The sequence below is a fragment of the Rhodamnia argentea genome, chromosome 4, assembly GCF_020921035.1.
Source record: "Rhodamnia argentea isolate NSW1041297 chromosome 4, ASM2092103v1, whole genome shotgun sequence".
NCBI classification, from domain to species: domain Eukaryota; kingdom Viridiplantae; phylum Streptophyta; class Magnoliopsida; order Myrtales; family Myrtaceae; genus Rhodamnia; species Rhodamnia argentea.
Window position 1 is genome coordinate 9,600,266 of NC_063153.1, and position 13,831 is coordinate 9,614,096.

Sequence of the window (13,831 nt, forward strand, 5' to 3'; positions counted from 1 at the left end):
GGTTTAAGGCTTACATTGAATCATTTCCGAATTCGAAAATTATTAACATGGGCCGGATTTTAGCCCTTTTTGTGCTGAGGAAGCCTAAATGGGTGCAGGCACATGTGGAGGCATGGGCCAGATATGTAGGCCTGTTGGGCCCAGGAATCCAAAAGGCCAGTCTTTGGTGTGCTCCTTGGGCTGAAGGCCTATTACCAAGGCCCATGGACCGGATAAATGGCCCGTCTTTGGTCTATGCCTTGGGCTGAAGGCCTATTATTGAGGCCCATGGACAGGATAAAATCAAATAAATTCATTTCAATCCAAAGACAAGCTTTGAAAGAGAGATTCCAACAAAGGCAAAACTTACCCCACACCGTTTCTTTACATTACGTAGTTTTCTTCCACCAATGAGTGTTTTGAGATTGGATTTCTAACACTGACAAAGCTTGTGATCTCCTCACTTTCAAGCTAAGTTGACTGGGGACAATAAAACGCTAATTAACTTTTTCCTTTTTAACTTTAGATAAAGGTATTAACTAATGGACCTCTATATATCAATGATGCCTCGCTTGCTCAGCCGGACTTCGGGTGGTGCACAAAAACTGTGCCAGATCTACAAAGGAAAAAGAATCGGACACAAGAAAACATTAGTTACCACGCCAGTCTTCTGGGTGAGGTACATACTGGTGATTCTATTTCCTGTGAAACATGACCGGCTTTGCTTTCACCTGCCGGTTTTCAGCGTCGACTTTGTTGCCACTTGAAACAGTTTGAATGTTCTCCACACAAGCTTCATCAAAACAACAGACAAGCGACAAGATTAGCAGCACAATATGGGCAAGAATAAGAGACGCAATAAACTTTAGCTTCGACAGCGCAACAGCAGAGATCCCGATGCCATGTTGGAACAATTCTCGTCTGTCAGACGTGCAGCGACATCAAAGATGATAACGGCACACTCCTCCGGGTACACTGCACATGAAAAGAATCATATTTGCGTGGTGCAATGGAAAAATGAATCCCATGATTAACTAGATGAACTGGAAGCAGAAAAAATGCCAAAAATATGCCAGACAAGAAATCTTCAAGGGTATAAAGCAATCTAGTGATATTGCCAGTGAAGTGACCAACTGTGAGGCAACATAAGTCACCTAAATCGTAGTTAATACAGAATGAGGTTGTCAATTCACAAGGAAGAAGAGCAGGAGTGAAAGAATTAACCAATGTTGAACAACGTGCTAGCTAATACATGAACAGAATATACTTTTAATTTTTGTAGTGATCATACTGAGCGCCCAAGTTTGCCCTTTAGAGATAGGAGTGCAACAAAAAGTCTTCAAAAGAGGTGTCGGATGCCTCAAACTCATCCGGAGTTGGAGAAAATAAGAAAAAGAAAACTTTCTCAACAGGAATGCATAAAAAAACTGCCCTTCCATATAGATCGTCGTGGCATGAACTTTGTTAATTGATTCCTATTCCTAACTAACTCCTCTTCCTATTTATTGATCTCGACTAGTTCCAGAAAATCGGACACTACCTCGGCCCAGCATGTTGAGACTAGAGCGTGACTTGAGAGCGAATTCTTAAAAAATCACATTTTCTCGTTGGGGTTCTTCGGAGCTTCCCCGTTCATCCGCCACGTTGTTTTTTCCTTATCTGAAATCTTGCATTTGCTTCAAAGTCTAGTGTGCATTGGTTGCATGACCCGGTCCCCCATCATTGGAAACTAACAAAATCCAGCCAATTCCTTCCAGGCTTACTCAAATAGGGGACAGGGGTGGAGTGTAGGGGAAAGATTGGTACATGCTGACGTCTCGAAGTGCTTCACTTTCTATGGTTAGGAAGCAACATCTGATTAGGCCAAAGAAAGTTTGATCAAATACTGACTCAGCCTCCGCGAAAGCGGATTGATCATCTATGGAAAAAAGATGAAGCTATAGCAAGATTTCCTAGCAACGTCTAATGGAAAGGCAGGAACTCAAACCCAATGCCCCCACCACTTCATTTTAACAAGACAGTCTACAACTGTATTTAGTAGTATCATTACAGAGCTCCATACAAAGTTGACTATCACATAGTTCTACGTGCATACTTTATTACCTATTGAACAAAGAAATTTGGACTTGATTGTGGACAACCAAGCAGTTACCCGGAGAATAATGATAAGCAAGTTCAAGAATCTCCGGTTCTAAAAGAATTTTCTCTCTTCAGAATCCAAAACCTCCACTTATATTGATGCTTACCCTACTTAGAAAGCTCACACTAGTTCTCCTTGCCATGTAAGCATCTCACTATCTAATTGGATACAACATTGATTCTTGCATACTTAGAGTAGGAGCAAAGCAGCAATGAAGAATTATTTGTTTGTTAGATTGGTGTCTCTTTTTGGTGTTGTCCAGCTTAAATCCCCCAAGTCCTAAACAAACATAATGTGATCAAATAAATAGATCCAAACCTAATTTCGCGCATCATAATGCCAAACATTTCAATGCAGATTCTAAGAACATAAAAAACTACACAGCCATGACATACTTCTCCAGAAATAAAGTACATGATGGCTTGCAAATGATCATTCAGTGATATCATTGTACAGCAAGAATACTAAGCTAAAAAGATAACTAACATGATTGTACATCAGTAAAGATAGCAAAGAACGCAAATTAAATTAAATTAAATTAAATTTTTTTACGAAAAGAACTAACATTGAGCGTGTTACCTTTTCTTTGTTCCTTTTCCATAGAACCAGCTTTATGATGATCCAGAAAGAGCACCTGATGAAACCAGTAATAGTCATGGATGTAAAAAGGGAGTTTGCAAGTGTCCATTTCAACAAAGTGGTGTAAATCATTTGAACTGATTCATTTTATTATATTAGAGACAATTGCTTCCACCACATCTAGCACAAAAAGTGTCCAAATGGGATTATTACCAAGCAGAAAAACACAAAGAAACCACATTATATACATGGAACAACACAGAACATATCTTAAAATTCAACACGGAAAGGAAAAAGTGCGTACTAGTAACCATCTCAGAGGCCACCAAACTTTTCTTGACCAGCAGTGTCCAAGCAGTTAAACCTGATCTTCCCACAGTTTGTGAAGAAGGTCAGAGGGCCAACTTCCACGCCAATAGTAGCTGTAGCCACAATTATGAGCCATGAGAGACCATTAATGTATAAAACAAAAGAAAAAGATCTGTGCCTATAACATTCGATGACCTGTGCATGAAATATCCAACTAGCGCACTCAAGTGCAGATATAAAAGCAATCTGAATGGAAACTGCATCAAGCAATTTAAAAAAAAAAAAAAGGGACACTGTGAGTATCTTTCTTACGTTCAACATAATCAGACATGTAACCAGAAAAACAGCACACACCTTGCCCAACTAAACTGGTTGGCTATCTCACAGTTAATGTGTCAAATGAACAGGTTATACAAGGCACTAATTTCTCGAGCAATAGAATTGTCAAAGACAGCTCAGGCCTGGATCCGTGCTATCAAGCCTAACCTCTGAATCAGACATACAATAACATCTCACCAGCACAATTTCATCATCTATCACCAGAACAACAGAAAAGAGCAGACCACATGTTTGTCCCATCATTAGCCCTACTTCTAGATATGAGATCCTTCAGTCTCGCAACTATCATCACAAACACTGCTTTCACCATGAAAAACATCATAGGTGAAACAAATGTCACAACTTACCTAATCAACACCGAAAACGATAAAAGACACTAGCCCCTTCATCTCCATGACTAGAACAACGGACACGTATGACAACGAAAGCATCATATGCGCGATTTCTTCCTCCATTTCGTTCAGTAGAGGCGCACCGCAGTTTCTATTGCATCGCAAACAAATGCGAACTCTAAAACCAGAGAGAGAGAGGGACGCAATGTGCGTACCAGTACCGCCATTGCCAACAACGACAACCTTAAAGCTCGGATTATTCACCGACGGCCGCTTCGGAAGAGCCTGGAACAAGTGCAAACCCGATCGCGATGATCGCATCGATCAGATCGTGCCGACGCGCTCCTACGGAAATCAAGAAACCAAAGAGAGAACAAGCGCGAGACCGAGACTCACCGTTCTACCATGTACGGCTTCGTTGCAGAGAAACCCTTTCAGGGTTTGGGAGGAGCAAGAATCAAGAGAGAAGGCACTCGCGATCCACTAATCTTCCTCGTGTTGTGAGCTCTGCGAGAGAGTGCAACTCAACAAGCGAAGAGGGGCGTGTATTGAAGTAGCAGATCGAGCGTCCACGTGGCGGTCATTTGAAATATTCCTTCTCGATTAATTTTTGCATAATCTTCATGTAAATTAACCATTATCTTTGTAATTAACTCTCACCGTGATTAGAAGAGTTGATAACCTTTCTAATCATAATCTACAAAGGGTTAGTACCAAGAAAAATCTTAGACCAATGATAAATTTACCCAAAATTAATTTTTTGATCTCCGTAAATTCTAAATCGGTAAACTTATGACATATTTACCTTTCATTAGCTTCTATCATATGTTGCCGCTAAATTGTTGACTTCGATGTCGCGTGGCAAGTCCACGTGGATCAATTAATGGGTTAATGCCACCTAAACTCCTAACTAGTACAGCTTTCATAAATTTACCACGAACTAATTTTTGGATTACCAAAAACTTCAAATTGATACACCCTTGACACATTTATCCTTCGCTAGATCTAGTGAGAACTCTAGATCGTCTTCCTCTTCATCGAGTCCTTCATTGTTGTCTTTTTGTCTAAGTTCTTGGAAATTGCGAAGTGAGAACTCTTTAGTGACATTTTTAGTAACTCTAGTAGTACTCTTGACAAAATGGCTCGACCAAGTACCAGTATATGGCCTAATCATGCATAATATGGCATCTCGTGTAACAACATTAACGATGGATTAAGCCCTTGCGAGTTTTACTTGACCTTATGTCAATACCGTACGTTCAAGGTGAGCATAAATAATGTCTTTTCACATGTGTAATGTAGTAATTTTCAGAATCTCGACCCCATTCAAAAGAGGGCATTGAGCATTTGAGGTGATAACTTTTCTTAATAAATCTAGATGGATGAACGACGAAGCAATCGGACCGAGTTGTGATGTGCAATCAAGTTTATTTTCTAGATTTCTCTAAATCTCCGCTATTTCATCGATACCGGATTTTTTTTTTCTTTCTAATTAGCTACAAAATTTTACTAGCAAGAAAAAGACTTTGCTATTAAAGTAAAATAAGTGCGACCATGGTCGAGCCATTTTGTCAATAGTATTACTAGAGTTATTAAAAGTGTCCCTCAAAGGTTCTTACTAAATGGTGTTCACAATTTCCACGACCTTAGACAAAGACGACGAAGAAAAGAAAGATGATCCAGAGTTCTTGCTAAAATTAAAGATAAAATTTGACGGAAGCTAATGGAGGGCAAAGGTGTTGCGCGCGTACTAGTCTGGGATTTTGGTGACCTAAAAATTAGTTTGAAGTAAATTTGTTATACTGGTGTACCCCGTTTGAGGTTTTTGGTGATATTAACTCGCTAATTGATTCACGTGGTATCGACACATGGACTTGCCTCTTGGCATCCGAGTCAATAATTTAACAGCAATATCTAACGGAAGCTAACTAAGGATATATATGTCACTAGTGTATCAATTTAGGTTTTCGCGTGATATTAATTCTTTACAAAAATATCAAAATAATTAGTCCGGGTCAAGATTAATTTGAAAAGGGAACAGACCTTGCCCATTAAGCCGGTCGGTACCATTCTATTTTGGTTACAAATGGGTTGGGGATCCACAATTAAAATTCAAAGTCTTGAAAATATTGAAATTTTACAAATAGTCCGGGATGTCTAAATTTCAAGCCAAAATAGGACGGAATGAGACATAATAAAAAATTTAGGGATTTTGTTATATCCTATGCACAATTGGTGAATTGCTGTAATTAGCCGCATATATACAATGATCACGTCCATTGTTTGCTGTGAGCATCGTATCAGTATAATTTCCTTGGTAGATATCTCACGACTCACTACCAAGGAAATTACAATGGGCATAACCTCTACTGATCAATCCCTTATTACTATACAATCTGAACCTTAAATAGCAAAGGGGCTCATCATAGCATTTTAGAGCCACAGGTTTGACTATGATAAAAAATGTAAATGAGTTATACCAATATCGATGAGGTAAATCAGCTACCGAATGTCGAATCTAGTAAGAAAGAGAAGACATGACATTCGTCTTCACTATTCCAAAAAGTATAGTACTTCGACTCTTTCGTCTACTTCATTTTGTATACTTATTTTTGTTTCCTTCTTCCTTTTTTTCTTTTTATCGCCTTCCATCATTCCTTAATGGAAATCTAGTTAAATAATTGACTATACCAGGATATCTAAAAGAATAATATAGCTAAAAGATGTAATAAATAGATACTATATATGTAGAATATCTACTATAGAATAGAAAGATTTTGGAATTTTATTTCTTATATTGAAATCCATATGTTTTTTACATTTGATAATTTTATTTTTATTTTTATAGATTTTAATAAATTTTTTACCCCGAGAAAAATAATTTTATCCTATAGAAATAAAAAAAGTCTTATCCATCTTTGTCTCATCTCTCCCTTGGGATATTTTTATTTGAGTTATATCTCTCTTATATCCGACCTTATCCCTGTCTTTGCGTAAACTAAACATATGATATGTTAACATTTTATCCAATCCCGACTTTTGTTCTGGCTAACAAATGTAGTCTCAATAGTTCCCTTCTAATTCAAATGACCAAAATTATCGATATTATACTGTATAGAAAACAAATCCATGCTTAATTTCTACCTAAATAACTTTAATTAGTGTTGACACTTAAAATAATCCAAGGGAGACTCGTGACAAGCACGTGAGGAAGCGATAATCAGCTACGGGAAGGGACACCGAAGCGGGGAATGTATCAATCAGAAAGGTGCCACGTGTCGGGGTAAATTCTGGCGCCACTTCCTTCTAGAACAAGAAAAGCGCGCGGAGGGAGGCCACAATCGAAGCGGTTGGCGGTAATCCCCACGAGGTAAAAAGAAAAGGCGCGAAGACTGGGAAACCGTCATCCACGTGGCTTATAGAAAAGAGCAAAGCGTGGGGCCAAAGGAAGAAATCGCTCGGCGGTTACCAAAGAGCTTGCCTATAAATACCTCGCAATAGCAAGATACACGTACACACACAACAAATCCAAAACACTTGCATTTTCAAACTAGCTCTTAGCTCTTAACCTTTAGCCTTTAGCCTAGCCCAATTGTAGTTTTCGGATCCCCGTCGTCGATTCAATTCCGACGAGTATCATATCCAGAGTTAGGTGTCGTCGATTAGATTCCGGCATCTACTCATTAGGTTCAATGCCGTTGATTAAATTCCGGTGTTGCACCCTTCACCCATCTTGTCCAAGGCCGTCGATTCAATTCCGGTATTGTGTCCTACAATCCCCCGTCCAATCTTGTTGATTAAATTCCAGCATTGTGTCCTATATCATCTCCCGATCCCGTCGATTCAATTCCAGGGTCACGTCGAAAGTTGTCACATACTGTTACTATTGCATATTGGGCCATCGAAGTTGTCGAAAGCCCGTTTGTAACGCGCCATTTTGTGTAAATCTACCGCATTTGACACTCTCTGTCCAAAACCGACCTAGAGCTCCTTTTCGGAAAACGAACGGATTAAGTTCGATAAAAGATTCCCGCGTAAGTAACCCTCTTTGGGCCAAAGTCAATTTGGGCCTAGAACCCATAACCGGCAAAGCCCCGTCGAAGGATTTCAACGCGCAACAATCTTTTTTGGCACGCCTGGTGGGACCATTGGTGTCGGTTCGAGAGAAGTGCTATGCTACGCACGCGAGGACGTAACGACTTAGACGGTGGTGGAGACGAACCCCAGGAAGAAATGCAACGAATGGAGTCATCCACGGCCCATCAAGAGGACGTCGAGGTCTCTCGACCGAACGTTGAGGAGCCAAGGAGAAATCCAGAAATGACGCCTGTCATGCTAACATCGATAAGGCGAACCATCGAAGAAGTCCAGAACGAGTTTGCTGATCACATGGTCCAGCGGATGACCGAGGTTGTCGGGCCATTAATCATCAACACGTATCACGAATGTGCTGCAGGACAACATGGGATTACAATTAACCCACCTCATACTCAAGAAGGGAATGGTTTCGTACCAGCAGCAAGTGGCGGTTTACCAAGAACAACATCGCCAAATATAGGCCTTGCATGACAGAATACTCGGCCTTTAGCACCTCCGCGGATTCCGCAACGAGGGGAGGCGTTACGGGCCAACGAACCTAGACCCCCGGTAAATGCAGACACTGGTATGTTTCCTAAACATCCTATTTGACAAGATATACCCGCAGATACCGTTATGTTTCCGGGACACCCTGTTCGACAAGACGAGAATATTGCTCGTCAGGAGGTAGCCGCCCAACATAATCCTGTCCCTATCAATGAACAACCGGTACCCATGATTATCGAAAATCAGGGGGCAGCGCCCTTTAGGGGGCAAGACCAATTATCCCAAGTCAGGGGGCAAGGACAAGATGGACACCGGGCCATACGACCCGGATATCGCCAGATGAATCGGGCCCTACAACCACCAGGTCCCGAGCCAATGTTTTAGCCTGTTGTGCAACCCATTTATCATCCGCCACAACCTGTATATCAAATGCCATATCAACCGCAGTACCATCAGCCAGTGTTTGACCAGGCACCCGTATACATTGACCCAATGGTAGGATACCGGGCTAATGTTTACCGAAAACCGTAGCCGGATTGGATGGATACAATCCCGTATCCAAGAGGGTTTAAAATACCCGAGTTCACACTTTTTTCTGGCGAGGATGATCGGTCCACATATGAACATATCAATCGTTTTCTAGCACTATGTGGAGATGCTACACATGCGGATCACTGGAAATTAAGGCTCTTTCCATTATCCTTGTCAAAAACAGCCTTTACGTGGTATACCGCACTACCACCCAATTCGGTGTTGACATGGGAGCAGATGGAAAGTTTGTTTCATGGCCAATTTCAAAGGGCGGTATCGAACTTGTCAGCAGCGGATTTGTCGACAATGAAGCAAATGACAAACGAGACGGTCGACCGGTTTATTGCAAGGTTTAAACGGGCTAGGAACAAATGTTTAGTTCCTTTATCAGAAAAGACGTTTGCTGAGTTTGCTTTCAACGGATTGAAGTTCGAAATACGAGATAGGATGGTGGGTCATCCATGTGCAGATCTATTTGAACTATCCACGATGGCAACAAAGCACGAAAGTCCGCTCAAGGAAAAAGACAAAAGGCATACCCGAAGAGGAGATATAAGTTTTGTCGGGCCACCCGATTTCGACGAAGAATCAATGGATCCTGTCGAAGTAGCCGTCGCCCAATTAACCATCGACAAGCCATACACTTGCCAAGCACTGAAGCCAGCAAGGATGAAAGAAAAGTCAACTATAATGGCTAAAGCAAAAGAGGCAGTGTACTATTCATTCGATGCAAATCGGGCGGAAGAAATTTTCGACATACTACCGGGTGACGGACAAATCAGGCTAACAGAAGGACGTAAGATACCGTCCAAAGAAGAATTAGCGGGGAAGAAGTATTGCAAATGGCACCACTCATGGAGCCATAACACATCGGATTGTTTAGTCCTCAAAAAGAACATTCAAGAAGCAATTCGACAAGAAAAGATCAAATTTGCTGAGGACAAAGGGAAACCCCCGATGGATGTAGACATCGATCCTTTTCCAGTAATGACTGGAATGGTGTCTTTAAAGCGATCGAGTAAAGGGCATCCGTCAATAAATTTATGCGCTCATTGCAGGCAAAAGTTGGGAAACATGAGTTCACCCGAGGAAGGGTACCAAAAGGGCGGTTGAATTAGTCGAGAGGACAAGATGCTTTTTCACGTCGAAGGTACCGGACCTCGAAGAGATCCCAACTATCGGAGAACTTATAAGTCATTTAAGCAGAGATACGACGAGGGGGATCCTACAATTGGTACTTTAGGTGAGCCAAGTGGCAAGTTTGATTATTACGTGAGCTATGGTCCACCAATCCCACATCCTCAAGAAAGAATCCACTATGGATGGGGAAAAGAGTTCGACGTAAATTTTCGACAAGGCCTTCATAAGCCACATCGTCGACGCACTCTTAAGATACCAAGCAACCCTGTCGAGGGATCGTGGTATGAGGTAACGGAAGACCAAGAAAAGGAGAAAATCTTGACCCGAACTCAGAAGAGAAGGGTGCAAAGAAAGAACAGGGTCCGCATACTACGGCAACAGGAGAATCCAGCCGATTACGACTCGATGGCAACAGCTCCTAACCACACCAAACCGAGGAGGCCAAAAAATCTGGTTTGGCGGCGACGATTGGAAAAGACACACCCAGCTCAAGAAAAAGAGGACAAGGGTACAAAGACACGTAAAACATCTGCGTCTAGATCTCGATTTAAAACCCCTGCTAGCGAGTCGGTTTTCCCCCTTAGCTCTTGCATGGTATGAGTTAAATTACCACACGAGTTTCGACTTGAGTCGACCTCAGCTGACGGCGGCGACAAGGAAACGACACAAGAAAAGGAAGGGGCTCGGTTTTGCTTCAGCGATGAAGAAACCATGGAATTCAGAAAACCCATGGAGGATCTCCCAAATCATTTGAGGTCGCTCAATATAAATGCCAAGATCAACGGGCGGCCGGTAATGAAAGTACTGGTGGATGGGGGTTCAACATTAAATCTCATTCCATACCGCTTTTTCAAGAAAATATGAAGGAATAATGACGAAATAATCCCATCGAATATACAGTTGTGCGATTTCTTTGGCGAAATTACTCAAGTAAAGGGAGTATATGTCGCCGACCTTACCGTCGGATCTAAAACATCGAGGACGTCCTTTTGCGTTGTCGACGCCGACGGATCTTATAACTTGCTGTTAGGACGGGATTGGATACATGGAAACCAATGTGTCCCATCGACACTTCACCGGATGCTAGCATTTTGGAATGGGGACAAAGTGGAATATGTAAAAGCAAATCCCTAAACTTGTGTTACCCGGACCCGTATATCCGGCCGGGACAAAGTGATGCCAGATGATTGCCTTCGCATATCTAAGCCGCCTGAAGTGGACCCAAGAGATATTGCATTCTGCCATTTCGACAAAGGGAGTACCGAATGGATCCCAAGAAAGGAACCGGTGGAACCAATCGACCGGTTTTCCAATGGAAAGTCGGTCATTTGCGCAAAACCTCGTCGAGAGGTATGCGGCCTACGGGGCCGAGCAAAGTGATCAAGCCCGAGCTTGCGATGACGGCATTTTAGATTTTGAAGACTCACCAATTAAGGAGGACGACAAGGTAATTCAAGCTCAAGACCCACTGGAAGAGGTCAATCTCGGAGATGAGGCCCGTCCTCAACCTACTTATGTGAGCCAACTACTCGATCGGCGATACAAGGATCAAATGGTAAACCTGTTGAGAAAATATAAGGATTGTTTTGCCTGGAACTACCATGAGATGCCTGGTCTTTCGAGGAGCATAGTTGAGCATCGATTGCCAATTAAGAGAGGATTTCGACCACACCAACAGGCCGCTAGAAGATTCGCTCCCGAAGTGATCCTTAAAGTTAAGGAGGAAATCGAGCATCTCCTTTCAGCTGGATTCATAAGATCGGCAAGGTATGTCGAACGGTTGTCAAATATTGTGCCTGTCAAGAAGAAGAACGGCAAACTCCGAGTGTGTGTTGATTTCTGAGACATTAATGCGGCCACCCCGAAAGACGAGTACGAGATGCCCATCGCCGATATGTTGATCGATTCGGCATCCAATAATGAAATGATGTCCCTCATGGACGGACATTCCGGGTACAATCGGATATTTATAGCGGCGGAGGATGTTCACATGACAGCATTTAGATGCCCCGGGGCCATTGATACGTTCGAGTGGGCCGTCATGCCTTTTGGATTGAAGAATGCCGGTGCTACGTATCAAAGGGCAATGAATTACATTTTCCACGATATGATTGGGGAATTCATGGAGGTCTACATCGATGACATCATCGTCAAAACAGACCGGGTAAGTCATCTGGACCACCTAGAGCAAGCTTTTGAGAGAATGCGCAAATTCAAAATAAAAATGAATCCTTTAAAATGCGCTTTCGGGATAAAGGCTGGCAATTTCCTTGGTTTCTTGGTTCATCAAAGAGGTATAGAGGTAGACATGAATAAAGCTAAAGCTAGTTCAGAATTGCCATCTCCCGATAATAAAAAACAGTTGCAAATGCTAATCGGGAAATTAAATTTCTTGCGGCGTTTTATAGCTAACCTCTCGGGAAAAATCGAAGTTTTCTCCCCGTTGCTCAAATTGAAGAATGAACGAGAGTTTGTGTGGGATAAAAAACATCGGGTGGCTTTCGACAGGTTAAAAGAATATCTCATCAAGCCACCGGTGTTGACGCCACCAAAGGCGGGACGGCCATTGAAGTTGTATTTATCGGCCGCCGATACAACGATCGGGAGTATGCTGGCTCAAGAAAACGACGAAGGGAAAGAGCAGGCCGTGTACTACCTAAGTAGGATGCTCAACGATGCCGAGACGAGATACACGTCCATCGAAAAACTATGTTTATCACCGTACTACGCATGTACAAAATTACGACATTATATGTTGCCGACTACGGTACATGTAATTTGTAAAACAGACGTGATTAAGTACATGTTGTCCAGGCCAATCATTAGGGGCCGAATTACAAAATGGGCGTTCACTCTAATAGAAATCGATCTGATTTATGTGCCACTCAAAGCAGTAAAAGGGGTGGCAATATCCGATTTCATTACCGAATACCCTTCGGGTTTAAAAGTCGAGGATGATGAAAATTATCTTGGTATTGCGCCTTGGATATTATATTTCGATGGGTCGGTGGCATCCGGTTCAGCGGGCGCGGGAATCTTGGTTATATCACCTTTTCGACAGAAAACAAAACTCATATTCAGGCTTGACTTTGAATGCTCAAATAATCAAGCCGAATACGAAACCCCGATCGTGGGATCGAATGTTTTAATTGACATGTGGATCGGATCAATTAAAGTGAAGGGCGATTCTCAGTTGGTGATCAAACAGCTAAATGGTGAGTATCAATGTTTGAATGAAAACATTATTAGGCATCACCACCTGGCAAAAGAATTGTTGTCGAAGTTCGTCAAATACGAGCTAATCCATGTTAAGAGGAGTGAAAATTCAGAAGCTAATGAATTGGCTCGGATGGCGTCGGGATATCGTATATCGAAGGAACTAGCGGACCGCATCATTACTCGGGTAAGGACCTTACCATCGATAGATGCTCGGGTAATGATAATTGAGCAATTTGAAAGCTCGGGAGAAACCAGGCGCCAACAAGATTGGAGAACCCCTTTGGTAAACTACTTGAAAAACCCGGGTTCCGCAAGTAGGGAGTTCAAAAGAAAAGCCTTAAAATATTTGTTGATCGACAACGAGTTGTATCGAAAGACAATCGACGGATTGCTTCTCAAGTGCCTGGGGCGGGAGGAAGCGATGCTAGTCATGACGGAAGTTCATGAAGGGATCTGTGACGCGCATCAGGCTGGATTGAAAACAAAGTGGTTGTTAAGACGACATGGATACTTTTGGCCAACAATCACCCAAGACCGCATTGACTACGCGAAAGGGTGTCAATCATGCCAAAGGCATGGACCAATCCAGCAAGTACCTGCCGCACCGATGAACCCAATCATCAAGCCGTGGCCTTTTCGAGGTTGGGCAATGGACATAATAGGGAAAATTTATCCTCCC

At 42.3% G+C, this 13,831-nt stretch overlaps 1 long non-coding RNA gene across 2 annotated transcripts; it reads right to left on the reverse strand.

The window, feature by feature from the left end:
• Positions 1-914: 914 nt before the first annotated feature.
• Positions 915-4,196, reverse strand: LOC125314603. Of its 2 annotated transcripts, none has more exons than XR_007198081.1 (4): positions 4,075-4,196; positions 3,894-3,963; positions 2,699-3,120; positions 915-954 (listed from the first exon to the last, which is right to left on the reverse strand). It is a non-coding gene; the product is annotated as an uncharacterized LOC125314603 (long non-coding RNA). The 2 variants fall into 2 exon arrangements; XR_007198080.1 differs by lacking the exon at positions 915-954 and adding an exon at positions 995-1,112.
• Between the last annotated feature and the right edge of the window lie 9,635 nt (positions 4,197-13,831).